The sequence below is a fragment of the Lissotriton helveticus genome, chromosome 1_1 (genome assembly GCF_964261635.1).
Source record: "Lissotriton helveticus chromosome 1_1, aLisHel1.1, whole genome shotgun sequence".
Taxonomy (NCBI): Eukaryota; Metazoa; Chordata; class Amphibia; order Caudata; family Salamandridae; genus Lissotriton; species Lissotriton helveticus.
Genome location: NC_136057.1, coordinates 2,016,952,008 through 2,016,972,544, shown reverse-complemented (window position 1 = coordinate 2,016,972,544; position 20,537 = coordinate 2,016,952,008).

The window sequence follows — 20,537 nt, the reverse complement described above, 5'->3', positions numbered from 1 at the left end:
CACTGGAGTCAACTGCAGTAGATCTCCAAAAACAATAATGTGTTTTCCTCCAAATAAGACATCATAGTCTGTTCTAAGAATTTCTTGCATTCTCAAATGCACAAAAGCAAGCATTATATTTGACTCCATGTTTACTTCATCAATGATAAGAAGTTTCATTTTCTTCAGGACTCTCGAAACTTCGGAACACACATCTCCAGATAGCTTGTGCTATTGCAATTTGTTATCATGCTCCACTGGCAGCATCAGTAAACGATGTAAAGTAATCCCTTTAATGTTATGTGCAGCCAGCCCAGTTGGAGCGGTAACAACACAAGACAGCGGTGATTCAGTCCTTTTCTGCAGATAAGTTGCAATTGCTTTAATCAGAAAACTTTTTCCGGTTCCCGCTTCTCCACTCACGTACAGTTGGACAGGCTTAAATGATGTACATGAGCACTCTTTTTTCTCATGACTGAATCCATGTTCAACCTGTTCTGTGACTTCGTCATATATCTGTTTCTGCTCAAGGTTTAGTTGTTTCACCAAATCTTCTAAGTTAACTACATCATCTTGAGCTTGTTCCATAGCTCTTTCCACCTCATCCATGGCAGTGGCAGCTTCATTTTGTATAATTGGTCCTCCAAGTGGAACCTGACTCAATGAAGCAGAACTCTGACTGTCTTGAGAACTGTCTCTAGCAATCTCTGAAGCAATTGTGGCTTCTTGCTCTATTTCTTCGTTGAACATTTGCAGATAATTTGGAAAAACAGGGCATTCTATGGTATCCTTGATTGCATTAAAAGAATCTTCGTAACACAAAAAATCTCCAAGTAGTTCCTCTTCTGTACGCCGTGGCTTAAAATGTTGCAAAAGAGCCAAATAGTAAAATTCTCTTTTGTCTGGATCTTCACAACTCAATTTTTGATGATTAATCAAATGACCTTTTCTCTGTTTCACTAGACATCCTTCACATCCAATGACAGCATATATTCCATTATTGATATCTTCTCTGATGTTCCTCTTATAAATATATCTTTGCAGAACTTCATAGAGACAAGCGTTCTCAAGATAAGGACTTCTATTTGGATAGTATGTATCCAACATGTTTGTCTTCAAAATATCTGTACTTTCTGGTTCTTTCTCCACCAAATACTCTATTTCCTGTACAGATTTCAAAACTCTGTTTCGTGTTGCAGCAAGACCTAGACTCACCCAAATGATGGTTCTAGATTTGGCATAGAGACTTGCTGATGACAATCGATCAGAACATTCATATGCTCCAATTTCTCGATGCGACAACATCTTCAGACTGTAACTGTATAATTTCTTGCTTAGACACTTTTCATGTGAAATGTCCCCCCACATTTCCTTCAGTTCTGTCTTTTCTTTTTTTGTGATGTAAGACGTCACATATCGAGCCACAGCAATAGAGTTGTCAGCAACGAATTGAATATCCATGTTAGCATTCCACATGGACAAAATCACTGGGTTGTAATCGTTGATGTACTTGGACTCTTCGTTTCTTTTTAAATTGTTTGTATTTTTTGGTGATTTCCTCGTCACAGTATGTCGCAGAGAAGACATCAAATTATTTACTCTTCCTTTAGAAATCACTTTGTGAAGACATTTTGTGTAGAACTTGTCCTTCTTTCTGAATTTTCGACGACAGTACTTTCCACAACGATGGGATTGAAAGCGTAAAACTTGTTGCCTTAAACTATTTTCTTCGGTAGTTTTTGGAACAGCACATGTTGAATACTCTTCAATGAAGCTCATCACTGTCTCATCCGAATCTGTTCCAAATTTGGGTGCATCTTTAATCCACAACAACATATGTATGTGAGGAGCACCTCTCGCTTGATACTCCTTTCTCCAAAAGAAATCCAAAACCTCTCCAAGGGGAGGATTTTTTTTGTTGGTAATAAGACATCATAGCTTCAAATCTATGATTGAAATATCTGCATACATTCACTGGATCCAAAGAACACAGTTCTCCAGGTGTTTTGAATTCTATATTTTGTATATTTGCCTCTCGTAGAAATTGAAGTAAGTCGTCCCATGCATACTCGGCACAGCTAAGAGTGAGGAACCATGTAGGAGTTCCTAAGTTTCTTAGCATACATTTCAATTCCCCATGACGACGGTACCAATACTCGTTTGTACCACGCTGACATGCCATGAGATTGATTAAATGAGATTCCAAAATATTATCTTGCAGATTCACTTTCTCCATAAAGTCCCTCGCCAAAACATTTTGCAGATGTGCTCCACTTTTCAGTATATGGTTTACTGCATAAGAAAGCCCAGACAAGTCACTTTCATACAGTAAATGAAACAAATAGGGAATGCATTGACGAAACCTTGGATCTTCAGCATATAATCTTACAGTTCGATATTCAGATGCAGGAATTTGAAGTGGTCGATCGTCATATCGTCCACCTCGACCTGTTGGAAATAGCTGTGGAAAACAACGAGCTTCCAAACTTTCTTCCCATACACTAATGGGACTTCCTTTTGCTGCTTTCATTTGAAACAATTCAATTGCATTCCCCATTACTTCTTTGGAATGCAAAGGATGAACAGTATAATGTTCATATATTTCTTCACTTCTAGACACATCAACTTTTTCAATTTGGCCGCCTGAACAATCACTGTCTTCATCTGCAGCTGTTTCCTCTGCTGCAACACATACATCTTTGTAATACTCATTGTTTTTGACTAAATACAACGTTGCCTTTTTGACTTTCCTAACATCCACTAAATCTTGCCAGAAATTCTTACTCTTTGTTGGAACCCCATTAACTAGAATAACTAAAGGTTCCTCTTCTACTTGTTCTATACCAATTGTATCAATATTTTTTTTGAAATCTAGAGGCAAATAAACAACTCTTCCCTTTAATCCTCTCTGCAAATCTGTAGGAGGCAATTTCCCTATCTTAGGCTCCATGCGAACAATTGCCTGAAAAGGATGGACACATTGAATCAAAATAGACTCATATGTATTTAAATCCATCAATTCACGGGGAATGTCTACCACCTCCAGATTATTATGAACAGCTCTAGCAGGCATTCTGTTTTGATTTAATTTATCATAACAATATTTACAAATACGCTGATCAGAACTCAAATCAAAACAATTCTCCACCCACAAATAAGTTGCAAAATCCTTCCACTCATAATTATTCATCTTTTCACTTTTTACGTATAAATCAACTAATCTAGTTTGATGTTTATAATGACTTCGTCGACAACACACACAAGTAAAATTCGGCCTTTTACTTGATTTCACCTTAAACCTGGTAATTTCCTGCTCAAACTTTTCTGTACTTGAAATCTGTACATTGTCTTCCACATTACCTTGAACTGCTGTGTCAATTTCTACACTGTCCTCTTTTTCACCAAAATAACAAATCTCAATTTCTTCACAAATCTTCATCACATCTAATTCAGTTCCATGCAAAAGAGCATTGTTTAATTGTTTAAGCTTAAGTGCTGGACTTTTTGCATAGTACAACATTCTCACTAATTTCCTCATTTTGGTATGATGCACTGCTAACATCCTAAAATGATGAAAAACACTCTGACACACTTTTCTAGAGAGACAAGCCAGTGAATGGCCTTGCAAACCTGTGTTTTCTCTCACTCTGCAAGGATCTAAGTCTTGCAACAACTTCACTTTCTGCTTTAGACTTTTCTTACTATATGTACGTAAGAAATTACAAAACAAATCAATTGATTCCTGTCGCACACTACAAATACGACTACACTTCCAAGTGTACACTGGACCCTTAGTACGTCTCCCTAAAACTTCATCACAAGTTTCTCTTTTTCAATCGGACAACCGTCTTTCACTTCATACGCTCAACCACTGGTGTCAACTGCATGCACTAAATCATTCTCCTGGAAGTAACTCTCCTCATTAAAAAATGGCTCACAACTTGAACTGTGCATCCATTCTCTTGAAAAAACTTTACAAAAATTAGTCCGATTAATTACTCTTTTCCATCTACTGTTTGATTTGAAAACATCAATTGTCTTGTTAAGTGTCCTAATTCTATTGATTATTAAAATAAATAATTTTTTCTTAACTTCAAAAGCCTGATCAACAATCTTCTCTACACTTCATTTTCTTATAAAAAGCAGCTCTCTGTTTACCTTTCCCAATGTTTTTTAACAAATTTAAAACCACCCTATTGCGAAACATTCGTTTATGAATGTCTCTAAACTGATTCTGCCTTCTATTCCTATACATATTATTCTCTCCTGCTCCAGTTGTAGGATTCTTTGAGGTTCTCTCCTTCCTTTTCAAATTTACTCTCTCATTCTCTTTTTCTACATGCTGTCCAACAATTTTTTTTTAAGTACATATGTTGCGTATGAAAGACTTAGTTGTCTTACCAGGAGCTTGGTTCCTGTGTTTTGAAGTATTTGTTGTGGAAGAGTGCTGTAATTCCGTTGTTGTTTTTGTTTTTTGGCGGTTATGTTGTTTTCTTCTCCTTTCCCTTGAGGGCATGTTTGCTTACTCTTGAAATCTTGATTTCAATCTGTGTTAAAGAAAAAAATAGCACATTATAGGCCACTATTACCAAACAACAAAGCAATGACAAAAAGCAAACGATCTATTCAGGGTTACAGATCAGGTGAGGATTCTCCAGGGGTGCACAAAAGGTGAGGCCTGTATTGAAGAGTATAGTGGAAGACAGCTCTGTCCACAGGTACAAAGAATATGAGACCTGTGTCTAAGAGTCCAGTAGGGGATAGACTTCATGAACTCTAGTCCACTGAACTCTTATACACAGGCTTCACCACCTATGCTTCCCAGGAAAGGCCTCTCTCCCACTACAGTCTTGATCATAACCCTCACCTCCTCTGTCCCTCTGGACATGTCTCACCTCATCTGCACAATCTACTTCCTAATCTCAGGTAACACAGGTGACAAATTTTTTTATATAATCATGCACACGCTTTTTATTTTTTCTCAAAAATGTAAAAGCTATTAATTTGCACCAAAATCGATTTTTCAATAACATTTTAGAAACACAGTGCAGGTCCTACTATTTAAACTTTCTCAAAAATGTAAAACTCATTAATTTGCAGCAAAAATATTTTAGTAGTGTAATGAAAAGCTTATACATATGACCTTTTCATTGTTTTTCAAATGTTATTCTAAAAAAAAATTATAAGGCCTAAGCAGGAATACTCATGTGATGAAGCCTGTCCAGGGGAGCACAAAACGTGAGGCTTGTGTCCAAGAGTGCAGTGGACAGCACTAAACTGGAGTAGTGTGTAAGAAAAAGATGAGCCTTATTTATAAACCCCTGCGTCAGTTTTGCGCTACTGATGCGTCATTTTTTGTGACGCATTGGCGGCATAAAACATGTGCCTTGTTGCGCCATATTTAAAGAGTGACGCATGTAGGTAGATGCGTCATTTTTTAAACCTCTGCGCCACATTATACCTCTGTCAAGTATAATGTACACAGAGGGGTCATTTCTCCGCAAAAAAGCCTCGTAATAATGACGCAGTGAAATCTATGAGATTTCACTGTGTCACTTTTAGCACACTGTTACGTCAAAATCTTGCACCTGCCTCACAGCAGGGATAAGACTGAGACAAACGCTTTCACATGGGGCTTTCCCCATGTGATAGGATTCTGACACCTAAGCAGGAGTGCAGATGAAATGAAGACTGTCCAGCGGAGCACAAAACGTGAGGCTTGTGTCCAAGAGTGCAGCGGACAGGACTAAACTGGAGGAGTGTGCAAGAAAAAGATGAGCCTCATTTATAAAGCCCTGCATCAGTTTTGCGCTACTGATGCGTCACTTTTTGTGACGCATTGGCGGCTTAAAACATGTGCCTTGTTGCGCCATATTTAAAAAGTGACGCATGTAGGTAGATGCGTCATTTTTTAAACCTCTGCGCCACATTATACCTCTTTCAAGTGTAATGTACACAGAGGGGTCATTTCTCCGCAAAAAGCCTCGTAATAATGACGCAGTGAAATCTATGAGATTTCACTGCGTCACTTTTAGGACACTATTACGTCAAAATCTTGCACCTGCCTGACAGCAGGGATAAGACTGAGGCAAACGCTTTCACATGGAGCTTTCCCCATGTGATAGGATTCTGACACCTAAGCAGGAGTGCAGATGAGATGAAGACTGTCCAGGGGAGCACAAAAGGTGAGGCTTGTGTCCAAGAGTGCGATGGACAGGACTAAACTGGAGTAGTGTGCAAAAAAAGATGAACCTCATTTAGGAGGCCCTGCGTCAGTTTTGCACTGCTAATGCGTCACTTTTTGTGACGCATCGGCGGCATAAAACATGTACCTTTTTGCGCCATATTTAAAAAGTGACACATGTAGGTAGATGCGTCACTTTTTAAATCTCTGCGCCACATTATACTTCTGTCAGGTGTAATGTATGTATTGTATATATGTAATGTACACAGAGGGGGCATTCCCCCGCAAAAAGCCTCATAATAGTGACACAGTAAAATCTATGGATTTCACTGCATCACTTTTAGTACACTGTTACGTCAAAAGAGGACAGATCCTATTTACAAGCATTCATTTACATCACTAAAACCCATTGTTTTGCACTAAAATCGTTTTTCAATTAACATTTTAGAAACACTGCACAGATCCTATATACAAGCATTAATTTTCACTACTCAAACCCATTGATTTGCACTAAAATCGTTTTTCAATTACCATTTTAGGAACAGAACACAGGTCCTATGTACAAGCATTCATTTTCACTACTGAAAGCCATTAATTTGCCCTAAAATCGTTTTTTATATAATATTTTATGAACAGCGGACGAATCCTATTTTCAAGCATTCATTTTCACTACTAAAACCCATTGTTTTGCACTACAATCGTTTTTCAATTAACATTTTAGAAACACTGCACAGATCCTATATACAAGCATTCATTTTCACTACTGAAACCCATTGATTTGCCCTAAAATTAATTTTTAAAATAACATTTTAGATACTAAGTGCAAGTCCTATGTACAACCATTCAACTTCACTACTGAAACATCACTATTTCACAAAATAAAAATCCTCTATTTTGCAAATATAGAAACCATGTATTTTTTAAAAGCATCACACAAACCAAAAGCAAAGAAAATCAATGTGCTTCTGAATCTAAACTCTATCTAAATGAATCATAACTCACCTTTACAAATGCTTTGAGAGATTCAGAACAGTGTCAGATACACACACCAATATTTCTATAGCAGAGCAAAAGGTATGTTCTCCATGCACTGCAACCATTAATGGCACAGAAAATCTCTAAATTTGCCCACATATTGCTCATGGTAACCAATCAAAACTCTTCCCTCTGTATTTTCAAACCAACACCCTTCCCCCCTCAGCCCTTTCTACCTGTTACCATAGCAACTCCCTCCTCACTGAGCTCTCAGGTTTAAAAGTTTATTCTACAATGTTGCAAATCACCTCAGCAAGGATGTTTGACCTGCGAATACACCGGCTTATCTGGTGCAATGTTTCTTTAAATGACTTTTTTTTAACCATTCGAATTACTTCTTACACAGAACACAACCATGCACCCTAACTTCCAGTTTTCAACTATCTCAATCTACCAATCATTGCTTGTGATTCAAGAGCACTGAAACTCCACAGGTTTTGTTTTTTGCAAACTCCTACTGTTCCAACTGCCATTTTATTCCTACACTTCATCTGACTGCACCAGAACCTCCTCTACCATGTATTCTGTCTGGATTATTGGACATAGCTATATCCACTGGGCTCAAAGGTATGCAGCTACCAGAAATTTTCACAACCTTGATTTACCAAATGTGAACATTAAATGGATTGGCCAGAGAGGATTGAGATGTCACCAATTGATACCATTGGTGAAAACCTATTTGCATTTGCCACACCCATACCTCATAATTCTGCACTGTGGTGGAAATGACTTAGGCACTTTGACTGGGGTAGGTCTGGAAATGCTTTTAAAGGACACCTTTGAACAATTGATGGCACCTTTTCCACAAACTGCCTTGGTATTTTCCAATATATGCCAAAGACAGAAATGGAACTGGTCCAACCAATTTTGTCCACAATTTGAGAAAGAACGGAAACATGTGAATAAATCTGTTTCTGCTTACATGAGAGACTATGGAATGGGTTCCATATACAACAACAACTTGCGTTACAACATGCAAGATATCTACAGAGGAGATGGTGTGCACTTTTCAGATGAGGGGAATAGAATATTCCTCCTGAATTTAAGACTGTGCATTGGTACCTACTTGTAGGTACCTAAATCAGCCACAGAACCCAAAAGCCCTTTTCAGGGCTACCCTATCTCTGATCACTCCAAATTATTATCTTTTTCTAACTTATTTCACTATTTTTCACCATAGGACACTCCCCGGTACGCTCCCCGGTGCGTGTACCGGGCGCTCCCCCCCCGCGAAAATTGAAAAAAACATTTTTTTTTGGCCTATATGGGCCTCCTAAGACCCCCTCAGAAAACCTAGAGGATCAGCGAGTGCCTATGATGCCCCCTTATACCCATTCCCATACTACATACCAGTCCCTACCATTTTCCTAAATTTGGTGGAATTCCATTGAGCCATTTAGCCTGTAGACCTCTCTAAATGTCCTGAGGTGAATTACTTCACAAAAACACATCTGAAGTGTTAGAATTTACAACCAATTAAAATGTTACTTTCATTTTCTACTATTCTTTCATGACATTTGATTGGTTATGTACATGAATATATATAAACAAAGAGAGGGAAACACAGCCATTTTGACTACTACTTCCTGAAGTACATTTCAAAAGCATTTCCACTGAGAACTTAAACTTCTTTCTGAAAGGTAAGATGTTATTTTGAAAACTGAAGTATGTTGTGCACTTTAAGTTAATTTGGAAAACATTTTCTGATAGTTATATACTATCCCTCTGTAATAGTTATAGATTGAGATACGCTTCTCTGTTATAGTTATGGATGGAGTTAGGCTTGTCTTGTATAATTATGAATTTACTTAGGCTTCATGATATACACTTTTTTATATTTCTACTTCCAGCCTGATACCATACACTGCCCAAAGATAACTTCACTGTTAAAAAATCAAAACTACCTGTATGAACTTAAACCCAATAGTGCCCTATCTCTACTGATATATTTATTTTTTATGCAAATTACAGCAAGAAAATGGAAGGAGAGAAAAATATTTCCTTTGAAATTGTACTGGAGAGCAACAATGAACAAGTTATTGCTGGACCTTGACCTAATCATTCTGACTGAAACATGGCTAACTGAAGCCTCATCACCTATAATGGACATTCTGGTTCCACCTAATTACCACATAATTAGACTTGACAGGCCAGGCAAAATAGGTGGTGGAATCGCATGCATCCAGAGGAACAACCTCTCCGTTCTGAAAGGCAAGTCCACCTCCATATCATCCCCAACATCCTGTGAATACATCTGCCTAGACATTATCAGTGGGGACAAACCGATATGCTCTCTACACTGCATTTACCACCCACCCAGAGACAACCTCACCTTTTCTCAACAAATCATGGATATGATCTCAACCAACTCCGGACGGCACCTCACCCAAATATACCTTGGCGACTTCAACCTCCACTGGAACGATCGCAATGACGCGGTGGTAAATAGTCTTAAAAGTTTCCTCAATGACCTTGACCTCACCCAAATATGCAACAGCCCGACCCATGAAAAAGGCTCTATCCTCGACCTTATCATCTCCAAAGAGGACTCTATCCAACTCGAGTCTATCCAACCTTGTGACTGGTCAGACCACCATATTGTCACATTCTTCATCAATGTAAAAGTTAAATCCAACCTGGCTCAATCCTCCAAGCCCAAAGTCTGGAAAAGAGACCTGAAAAAACTCAACCCAAGCTCTCTGCCTCCTAACAGCTGCAATCTCCTACTACCACCGCCCGGCGTTAAGGACGTTCAATCACTGACTGACCACTACCTTAATGCTATGACCTCAATAATAAATGAGGCGGCACCTATGCAGTTAAAAAGAGTCAACTAAAATGTCCAACCCATGGTATGACTAAAGTCTCAATGAGGATAGACGAGACATGCGAATGGCAGAACGCACCTGGAGATCAGCTCCCTCTGCACTGCACCTAAAAACTCTGAAGAAAAAGAGAAACGCCTATTTCAGGAAAATAAAACGCTCAAAACTAGACTTCTTCAGCCTCCAGCCCGACCAAGCAAAAAACCGTCCAAGAAAACTGTTTGAGCTAATCAAAACTCAATCCAAGGAACAACCCCAACCACTCAGCACTGTGCGCGAAGCTCCCTCCTGTGAAGACTTCTCCGCTTTCTTTATCCAAAAAACTGACAACATAAAGAGCGATCTCCTCGCGGACGCAAGCCTCTACTCCAAACCTCACTGCATAGCACCCATTGAACCAAAAAACAATGCTACATGGTCATCCTTTGGCACATACTCTGAAGAGGAAATTGGCAAACTGCTCAGCACCTTGAAACCATCCAATCACCTCACAGATCCCCTTCCTGCTAACGCTGTAAAAGACTTTGCCCCTTTGCTTCTCCCTCTCTGGACTAGAATTATCAACGGCTCACTTCAACAAGGAACCATACCTGACTCCCTCAAAGTTGGACAAGTCACTCCCTTACTAAAGAAACCTACAGCTGACCCCTCTGATCTGAACAATTACCGTCCCATCACTAATATCCCCACTCTCACCAAACTGCTGGAAAAATGCGTACAACTACAATTGACTAAACACATTGAACAATTTGATCTCCTCAATCCTCATCAATCAGGCTTCCGAGCAGGACACAGTACAGAAACTGCTATGACTCACATAATTGACGACGCTCTTCAAATGCTAGACCAAAACGACACCTGCCTTCTCATCCTTCTTGATCTCTCTTCTGCATTCGACACCGTTAAACATGAGAACTTACTCGAACTACTAAGCACTAGAATGGGATTATCTGGAACTGTTCTCAAGTGGTTCACTTCCTTTCTTCACAACAGGTCGCAGAAATTCAAGAGCAACAACCTGATGTCCTCGCCAATACCTGTAACGCTGGGCGTCCCCCAAGGATCCTCACTATCCCCAACTCTGTTCAACCTAGTGATGGAACTACTCACCACCTTGCTACAAGCATCTAACTTACACTTTCACATGTACGCCGATGACACCCAACTATATCTCAAATTACAATCCCCCAAAGACATTATGCTCCTGAACTCAACGATCAGAAGCACCCAATCCTGGCTGGCCGATAATCATCTCAAACTCAATGCTCTGAAAACAGAGTTCCTTCTGATCTCACCTCCAGCGAAGATCTCCACCACTCAAAGTTGGCTCAAACACTTAACTGCACTCAATGTCCAACCCACCATCGTGGATTCAGCAAAATCTCTAGGCATAACCCTCGACACCAATCTCAACATGCAGCAACACATCAACAAGGCAACTAAGGGAGCGAATCTCCAAATCAATACCCTGAGGAAACTTAAACCATTCCACCCAGCCAATGACTTCCAAACCGCAGTACAAGCACTAGTCATCCCTCGAATAGAATATGGCAGCGTCGCCCTCTGCGGACTCTCGTTAACTACTACCGCACCCCTAAGAGCTTCTCTAAATGCTGCAGCGAGGCTCATAACTGGGTCAAAAAAGCACTCTCATATTTCCCCTGACTTGAAATCCCTGAACTGGCTGCCTTTTGAAGCCAGAATACATCTGAAAATCGCCTGCATGACTCACAAGGCGGTACACCTGAACTCCCCCGGCTACCTCACTCAGAAGTTGACAATCTCTGGCGGCGCTAGAAACACTAGAGGCACAAACAATCTTCTGCTGAAACCACGCAGATTCCGGAAGGAAAAAAACATATAAACGCTCCTTCTCAGGAATGGCACCCAGAATCTGGAACTCACTCCCCCCCGAAACTAGGCTCATCTCTTCCACTACTCTCTTTAAGAAAGAAGTAATAAACTATCCTTATGGCAAAATACACCTGAACTGTTAATTAGGTCTCCTTAAGAATAGGCACCGATCTGTATTACTTGTTTGACCCCGTTGCATATTTGCAATACTTGTATTATTGATTTACTGATTTACATGATTGGCTTTGCCCCCACTTATTTGTACTGTATGCTCCTCCGACTTAATTGTTTTAACTATGTTCCCTCATGTACCCCTTCTGTGTAAAGCGCTCTGATATGTGCAAAGATCTTGTCCGCGCTATATAAAACTTTCAAAATAAAATAAATTAAAAAAAAAAATTGAACCCAATGAAGACTTAGAATTCATGGATCAATCACGGGACTATGAATTAGTTCAATGTGTGGAAGCGGTAGATTTGCTAATTCAAAATGAGGACATTTCCGACAATCTGTTAATGGAAGTTATGTTAAATTTGGAAAAAGAATCTGAAAAATAAATTTATATTTAATAATTCTAAACTTGTTTCAGACATTATTCATTTTTATATGTAATTCATAAACTAGTACCAAATTGATTCTAATGTAAAGTCAGATTTATAGCATACTGTGCAACTTTTTTATGTTACATAGTAATTTTGCTCATAGATACTTCCTTTCTCCCAATATATTATCTCCAATGTCTATTTGACATCTCTTTTTCATCTCCTGCCTTCATGTTGTTTCTGCTTTCCTGACAGTCTATGATGTGGATTCCATATAGCACAATAACTTCTGTAACATGCAAGATATCTACAGAGGAAATGGTGTACATTAAATTTAAGACTCAGCATTGGTACCTACATGTTGGTACTTAAAACACCCAAACAACACAACAACTCTATGCAGAGCTACCCTACCTCTAATCACTTTAAATTATTATTTTCCTGTTTCACTGAGTTTTTCCCATTATACGCTTTTTTTTTTTTACCCGATGGACCCTTTTATGGCCCCCACATCAAACCTAGGGGGTCAGGGGGGTCTACCCTGCCCCCTTTTGATTATTTCCCCCTTTGTTTTTACCACCTCTTGTGTCTCGATCCTACCGAGACACAAGATGGCGGCCGCTCCGGACTGTTTCGAATGTTTACAGACACCCGAGAGCCAATCAGCTTTCCATGCGCAAGTCGCGTGGCGCGCCCGGAGCGCTCCCCGGTGCGCGTACCGGGGCGCGGCTATAGATATATACATTTTTTTGAACCTAAATTACTCAAAATCCTCTGGAGCACATATCTTGAGACATAGCAAAGGCACATCGGGCTACCAGTCCCTAAAATTTTGCCAAGTTTGGTGAAAATCCATTCAGCCGTTCGAGCTAAAAGTGCGACCGACCGCCCTATAGAAATTAACATGGGGAAAACACGTTTTGGGACCCCCTTTTATCTCGGCCCCCGCTTGACGAATCCCCCCCAAACTTTCAGGGAAGGAGCGGAGCGCCGCGAGGCAAAGTTGCTGAAAATTTCAGGCAGATTCCTCCACCGGCACCAAAGTTTTTCCAAATAGAATGTTGCGATTTTCCTATGGAAATCAATCCTAACTATAACTACCTACTGGCGACCGCCAGTAGGTTATATATATATATATATATATATATATATATATATATATATTTATATTTATATTTATATATATATATATATATATATATATATATATATATATATATATATATATATATATATTATATATATATATATATATATATATATATCCCAAACTAGCAGATCCCAACATTCGGAGTGAGCCACACGGAAAACGAATTCAGCTCCAGTTTCATTTATTGGCACCATGCCAACAAAATCCTTCAGGTAGGTATATATATATATATTCACTGAAAAAACCATAGGTTATAGACCAAATATAGTTAGGAATTAGCATTTACAAAACCTTGAAAATTCACTGAAAAAACCATGGGTTATAGACCATATATAGTTAGGAATTAGCATTTACAAAACCTTATTTTACTCACACAAAACCATTGAAATTCCATATATAGTTAGTTGCACTAACTATATATTGCGCACCCGCAATCCACTGCTGATGATGTCACATATTACATCATTCATGACATGGTCAGTGACATCACTGATGACATCTCAAATGACATCACTGATGACATCTCAAATGACATCACTGATGACATCACTGATGACATCATCCAGTGACTGTGTGTTTCTGTAAAGTTTAAATATGTTTTACATATTGAAGAATGAGTAGATGTAGAAGTGTCTGGATGAAGGATTTAGTAGGTGCGTGACTGACTGTATGAGTGAGTGATTAAATGTGTCTCACTGAATGCATGGGTTAGTGACTAAACTGTCTTAATTTGTGCATCATTATGTCTGCTGTTCTGTAAACTGCTGCATGTGTTGATCAGTAGCTATATGAGTAACTATATGGGTTATTGATTGATTGTCCAAGTATTTGTATGGGAGACTGAGTGTGTGTGTGGCTGGCTGGGAGATGTGTGACTCGGTGCAGATCAATGTGTTCTTGTATCAATGATTGTATAAGAGAGTAAGTATGTGTTAGTATATGTTTGAAAATGTAAGGTACTATATGTTTAACTGTATAGATTAGAAAATGGAAGTGTGATTGATTCTTTACAGGACTGACTAGGTGTGTGAGTAACTCCATGGATGAGTGACAGAGTGTGAGTGTCTGTATAGGTGTATGAGTGCATATGATAGTGTTGTAAAGATGAGTGATTGTATGTATGAATGATTGTATGAGTGAATGTGTGTGTAGACGTAGGAATCAGTGAGTGCGTATGTAGTAACTAGTATTGGTGTGTCAATGGTTTAAAAAATTATATTCTGTATTTAACACTGGGTGTAACAGAGGTTATATTAAAGTGTGAGGAGATGCATTGTATTGTCACATGAATGATATCATCAGTGATATGACCATTGATGTCAAATGAGAGGTCATCAGTGATGTCATCAGTGATGTCATTTGAGATGTTATCAGTGATGTCATTTGAGATGTCATCAGTGATGTCATCAGTGATGTCATTTGAGATGTCATCAGTGATGTCATTTGAGATGTCATCAGTGATGTCACTGACCATGTCATGAATGATGTAATATGTGACATCATCAGCAGTGGATTGCGGGTGCGCGATATATAGTTAGTGCAACTAACTATATATGGAATTTCAATGGTTTTGTGTGAGTAAAATAAGGTTTTGTAAATGCTAATTCCTAACTATATATGGTCTATAACCCATGTTTTTTTCAGTCAATTTTCAAGGTTTTGTAAATGCTAATTCCTAACTATATATGGTCTATAACCTATGTTTTTTTCAGTGAATTTCAATGGTTTTTTATTAGCAAATATCAAAAGCTTTAAAATGTCAAGTACGTGGTAGGTAAAAACATTTTCGTGTTTATGCACGCTGATGTGCTTTGAACGCTGCCCCCCCCTCTTTTCTTTTAGGAGTATTCTCTCTTTGCAGATAGTGAAGGGTAGGTAACGCAGGCCTTTGCCCCCGTTGTAATCCGTCGTGCCTGCTTCCCTCTCCATTTGATTGATTGTTATCCAAGCATTTACTGTTTTGGAATTGCTTCTCTTTGGTTCATTCTCTATTTACAAACAAGCACAGAGTCGCAATACTCTGTTTAGTCTTTGCAGATAGTGAAAAATCGTTAGAAAAAACAAAAGGAATCAAGCAAAATCAGTAGGCCACTAATGGGATCTCTTTTTGACCTCACTAAAATAGAAACATTAGGAACAACCCCTCATGAGAAATATGAAACTAGTGAGAGGAACCGAGCTCGACGCCATGATGGCTGCAAGACAGCTCGGCTCCGCCGCCCACCCCGCCCAAAATAACGACAAACCCTATGCAAATATTATAAATATATACAACACACCAGCAATGTAACAGGGTAAAACGTTTTATTAAATAACTATTTACATGGCAGCCTGCTGCAACATCGATCCAAATACATGCCGCCGTTCCAGGGATTTCTCCCCGACTACTCTGCGGCCTACGAGATGGAGAGGCCGGGGCGTTGACTAGGCGGGGCCTCCGGCCGCAACCACAGCGCCAACGATCGCTGCTGACGGAGGGGAGCCTTGCCGGTGAGACCACTGATCTGAAGAACCGCTGCCTGCGGTGCCTCCCTGAGCCGCTTGACGGAGGCCCCCGAGGGGCGGTGTGGTGGCGCGGACTCAGAGGGGGCGCTTGGCTCCTGCCCCCTCCCCAAGTCTTGTTGCCCTGGTGTGGCTTGAGATCGCCCACAACATAGGCGGCTGGCTCCCGGGGTCCTGCGGAACTTTTTGCCTTTTGGTTACTCTTCCATTCTGGACCTTGTCCCACAATCCGTTTGACCTGAAGACACGTCCTGCGGTGCCCTGGTCCGACCATCACATATACCTGCACCAGGAGATGGCGTGGGGTGCACTGGAAGGGAGAGGCGGCGCAAACGAGCCTCCCCCACCTCCCCAGGTGGAGGTTTCACAGCTGCACCCCAGCGCTTCACTCGACGTAGGCGGCCGGCTCCCGGGGTCCGGTGGAAATTTTAGCCTTTTGGTGACTCTTCCATTCTGGACCTTGTCCCACAATCCGTTTGACCTGAAGACACGTCCTGCGGTGCCCTGGTCCGACCATCACATATACCTGCGCCAGGAGACGGTGTGGGGTGCACTGGAAGGGAGAGGCGGCACGAACGAGCCTCCCCCACCTCCCCAGGTGGAGGTTTCTCAGCTGCACCCCAGCGCTTCACTCGGCAGCTGAGTTACGCCCACTCTTGCGGCACAGTGCCTCTCTCGGCCAGCTGAGTTGCGCCTGCTCTTGCTATTACAGCGTCTCACCCGCCATCCGGCTGAATTGCACCCACTCTTGCGGTACAGCGACAGGCGGCTGCCACTGAGCTCACGAAATGGCGGTCGGCTCCACAGACTTGGGCCTGGCCTGCAAGGATGGCTCTGGGCAACCCTGGAACTCGGACGCTTGACTGCTAGGGCATGGGCCCCATTCCCAAAAGCGTCCCCTCAGCCTTGAAGATTCTACAAGAGTCACCGTGGCCCCCGACTCCCGCAGACTTCCGGTGGGGAGCGACTGCCATGATTGCTCGCGGAACGGTCACGACGTAGCCACGGGGTGCTCTCATGCTGACGCCAGCTTCAGTCTGAAACATCCAGAAACACTGTAGTATCGCGTTGTCGCGTAATGCGTCATATGACGCGCCGCGTTAGCGTACCCGATGCGCGAAGCGCAGCTTCCCGGAAGCGGTCCGGGGCGCGGCGCAGAGCGCGTAAAGTAAGCATAACAGGTCATGTGACTTGTTAATAAAAATTTTCATTGGTTCATTTCACTTTTGGTTTCCTAATGATGTAAGGCTAGGTCATGTGACCTAAAAATGACACTTTTCATTGGTTTAGAACAATTTTTTTGTCCCAAATGATGAAGACCCCTCCTTGTTTCTTCACTCTGACTTTCATCTTTGTGAGAGGAAGACCTACAGTGCCTCGCTCGGCCACCTGAGTTACGCCCGCTCTTGCGGCACAGTGCCTCGCTCGGCCAGCTGAGTTGCGCCCACTGTTGCGGCACAGTGCCTCGCTCGGCCAGCTGAGTTCCGCCCACTCTTGCGGCACAGTGCCTCGCTCGGCCAGCTGAGTTCCGCCCGCTCTTGCGGCACAGTGCCTCACTCGGCCAGCTGAGTTCCGCCCACTCTTGCGGCACAGTGCCTCGCTCGGCCAGCTGAGTTCCGCCCGCTCTTGCGGCACAGTGCCTCACTCGGCCGGTTGAGTTTCGCCTACTCTTGCGGCTACAGCGTCTCACCCGACATCCAGCTGAGTTGCGCCCACTCTTGCGGCCTACGACATGGAGAGGCTGGGGCGTTAACTAGGCGGGGCCTCCGGCCGCAACCACAGCGCCAACGATCGCTGCTGACGGAGGGGAGCCTTGCCGGTGAGAGCCACTGATCTGAAGAACCGCTGCCTGCGGTGCCTCCCTGAACCGCTTGACGGAGGCCCCCGAGGGGCGGTGTGGTGGCGCGGACTGGGAGGGGGCTCTTGGCTCCTGCCCCCTCCCCAAGTCTTGTTGCCCTGGTGTGGCCTGAGATCGCCCCCGACATAGGCGGCCGGCTCCCGGGGTCCGGCGGAACTTTTTGCCTTTTGGTGACTCTTCATTCTGGACCTTGTCCCACAATCCGTTTGACCTGAAGACACGTCTTGCGGTGCCCTCGCAATGCGGCCTGGTCCCTGAATGTGTGCAGGTGGACAGTATTGATTGGATCAAGATGGCGGCTTCACACAAAGCTGACTCAAGTGTTGCTGCTGATGCTATGCAGACAAAAACTGGTTTTCAGTTTGTACATTCTTCAGGATTTTTCCATCCAAGGCTGGTTGAGAGTTTGTAGAACGATGGCTTCAGATTTTCAACATACTACTCTTCAACATTCTTCATAAATGTAACAATTTGAGACTCACTAGGAGAACGGCCGTTTATCTTTCCTTTCAAAATGCTGCCAACAATATTTTCTGAATGGAAGACACCATCTTGTAGAATAAAGGGCTGCGTCAAGGGTGGTATTGCCCAGAATGTCTTGTTTTCTAGTGCTCGTAATGACGAAGCCAGAACTGCCGAAAGGGATTCTGCTCCTGCCGCTACTTATTGGAGACATTGAACTATACTCTGGACCTGCCTGGCCTCGACCAAAATGGCGCCAGTATGGGAGCGACTTGCAACTCCTTATGACGTTCTAGTTACTTAGCCTTGACGTTATGGGGGATGTATGCGGTCTTTGTGCACATGGCGGGCGGGGAAGGGTACTGACTGGGAATACGGACAACCCTATTGATGTCGATTTTTCATTATTGATTATTGTATTAATAAAGCTTCGAAGTAATGTAACCCATGATACTCGCCCATGGTGTGCGTATGGACGATTTTATTGTAACTGATCCTGTTATACTTTCAATTAAAAAATCAACCTTCACTGATTCTGCAACCGTTTGTCACGTTTAGTTTTTTCAATTAAAATGGCTCGCTTGTTACATACTCCTATACCCCTGGCTTTTGAAATACACCATCTTGTAGAATAAAGGGCTGCGTCAAGGGTGGTATTGCCCAGAATGTCTTGTTTTCTAGTGCTCGTAATGACGAAGCCAGAACTGCCGAAAGGGATTCTGGTCCTGCCGCTACTTATTGGAGACATTGAACTATACTCTGGACCTGCCTGGCCTCGACCAAAATGGCGCCAGTATGGGAGCGACTTGCAACTCCTTATGACGTTCTAGTTACTTAGCCTTGACGTTATGGGGGATGTATGCGGTCTTTGTGCACATGGCGGGCGGGGAAGGGTACTGACTGGGAATACGGACAACCCTATTGATGTCGATTTTTCATTATTGATTATTGTATTAATAAAGCTAGAGATAAGTCAGTATGTGGTAGATAAAAACATTTTCGTGTTTATGCACGCTGATGTGCTTTGAACGCTGCCCCCCCCCCCCTCATCATTTAGATTACCACCGCCCATTGCACAAAAGCGTACCGGGCGCTCCCCACGCAAAAAAAACGATTTTATTTATTTTTTTTTGCCCCACGGGGCCCTTTTAAACCCTCCACATCAAACCTAGAGGGTGAGGGAGGATCTACTATGCCCCCTTATGGTCATTTCCCCCTTTGTTTTGGCCTCCTCTTGTCTCTCGATCCTACCGAGAGACAAGATGGCGGCCGCTCCGGACTGTTTAGAATGTTGACAGACACCGGAGAGCCAATCAGATTCGCTTCGCGAAGTTCCGTTACGCGTCAAGTACGCGAACCGGAGCGCTACCCGGAGCGCTGTTACAGATATATTTTTTTTTTTGAACGTTAATTTATCAAAATCCACTGGAGCACATATATTGAGACCTAGCAAAGGCACATCGGGCTAACAGTCCCTACAATTTTGCCAAGTTTCATGCAAATCCATTCAGCCGTTCGGGCTAAAAGTGAGGCCAACCGCCCTATGGAAATTAACATGGGAAAAACGCGTTTTGGGACCCCCCTTTTTTCTCGGCACCCCCTTGACGAACCCCCCCCAAATTTTCAGGGGCTGCTCAGAAACAAAATGTTCCATTTTCCTAAACATTTCAGCCAATTCCGTCCACAAACGCCAAAGTTATTAGACATAGAATTTTCAAAAATCCCATAGAGAAAAAATCCTAACTATATATACCTACTGGCGACCGCCAGTAGGTAATATATATCTATATTTATATATATATATATATATATATTCCAAGGATATCCGAATCCAAATGCAGAGTTTCCAAACCTGCAGAAACAGATACGGGCCCAAGATAGGTGCAAAAGTTAGTTCTTTATTTCGTGTTGGTTTTTCAAATCGCCATGACGCGTTTCGCGCTTCCCCGAGCGCTTGATCACATGACACAGTACATAGACAGGTATTGGTTTAAATAGTCACATTGTAAAGTCACATGTTACAGCCTGGATAGTACATAGACATAAACGAGTTTCGTAGTTTTGAAAAAACTACACCCTGTTCGCCTGAATTAAAAGATACATTGATCAAGCAATTTGTAATTTTGGCTGTGATCTAAAAAAACAT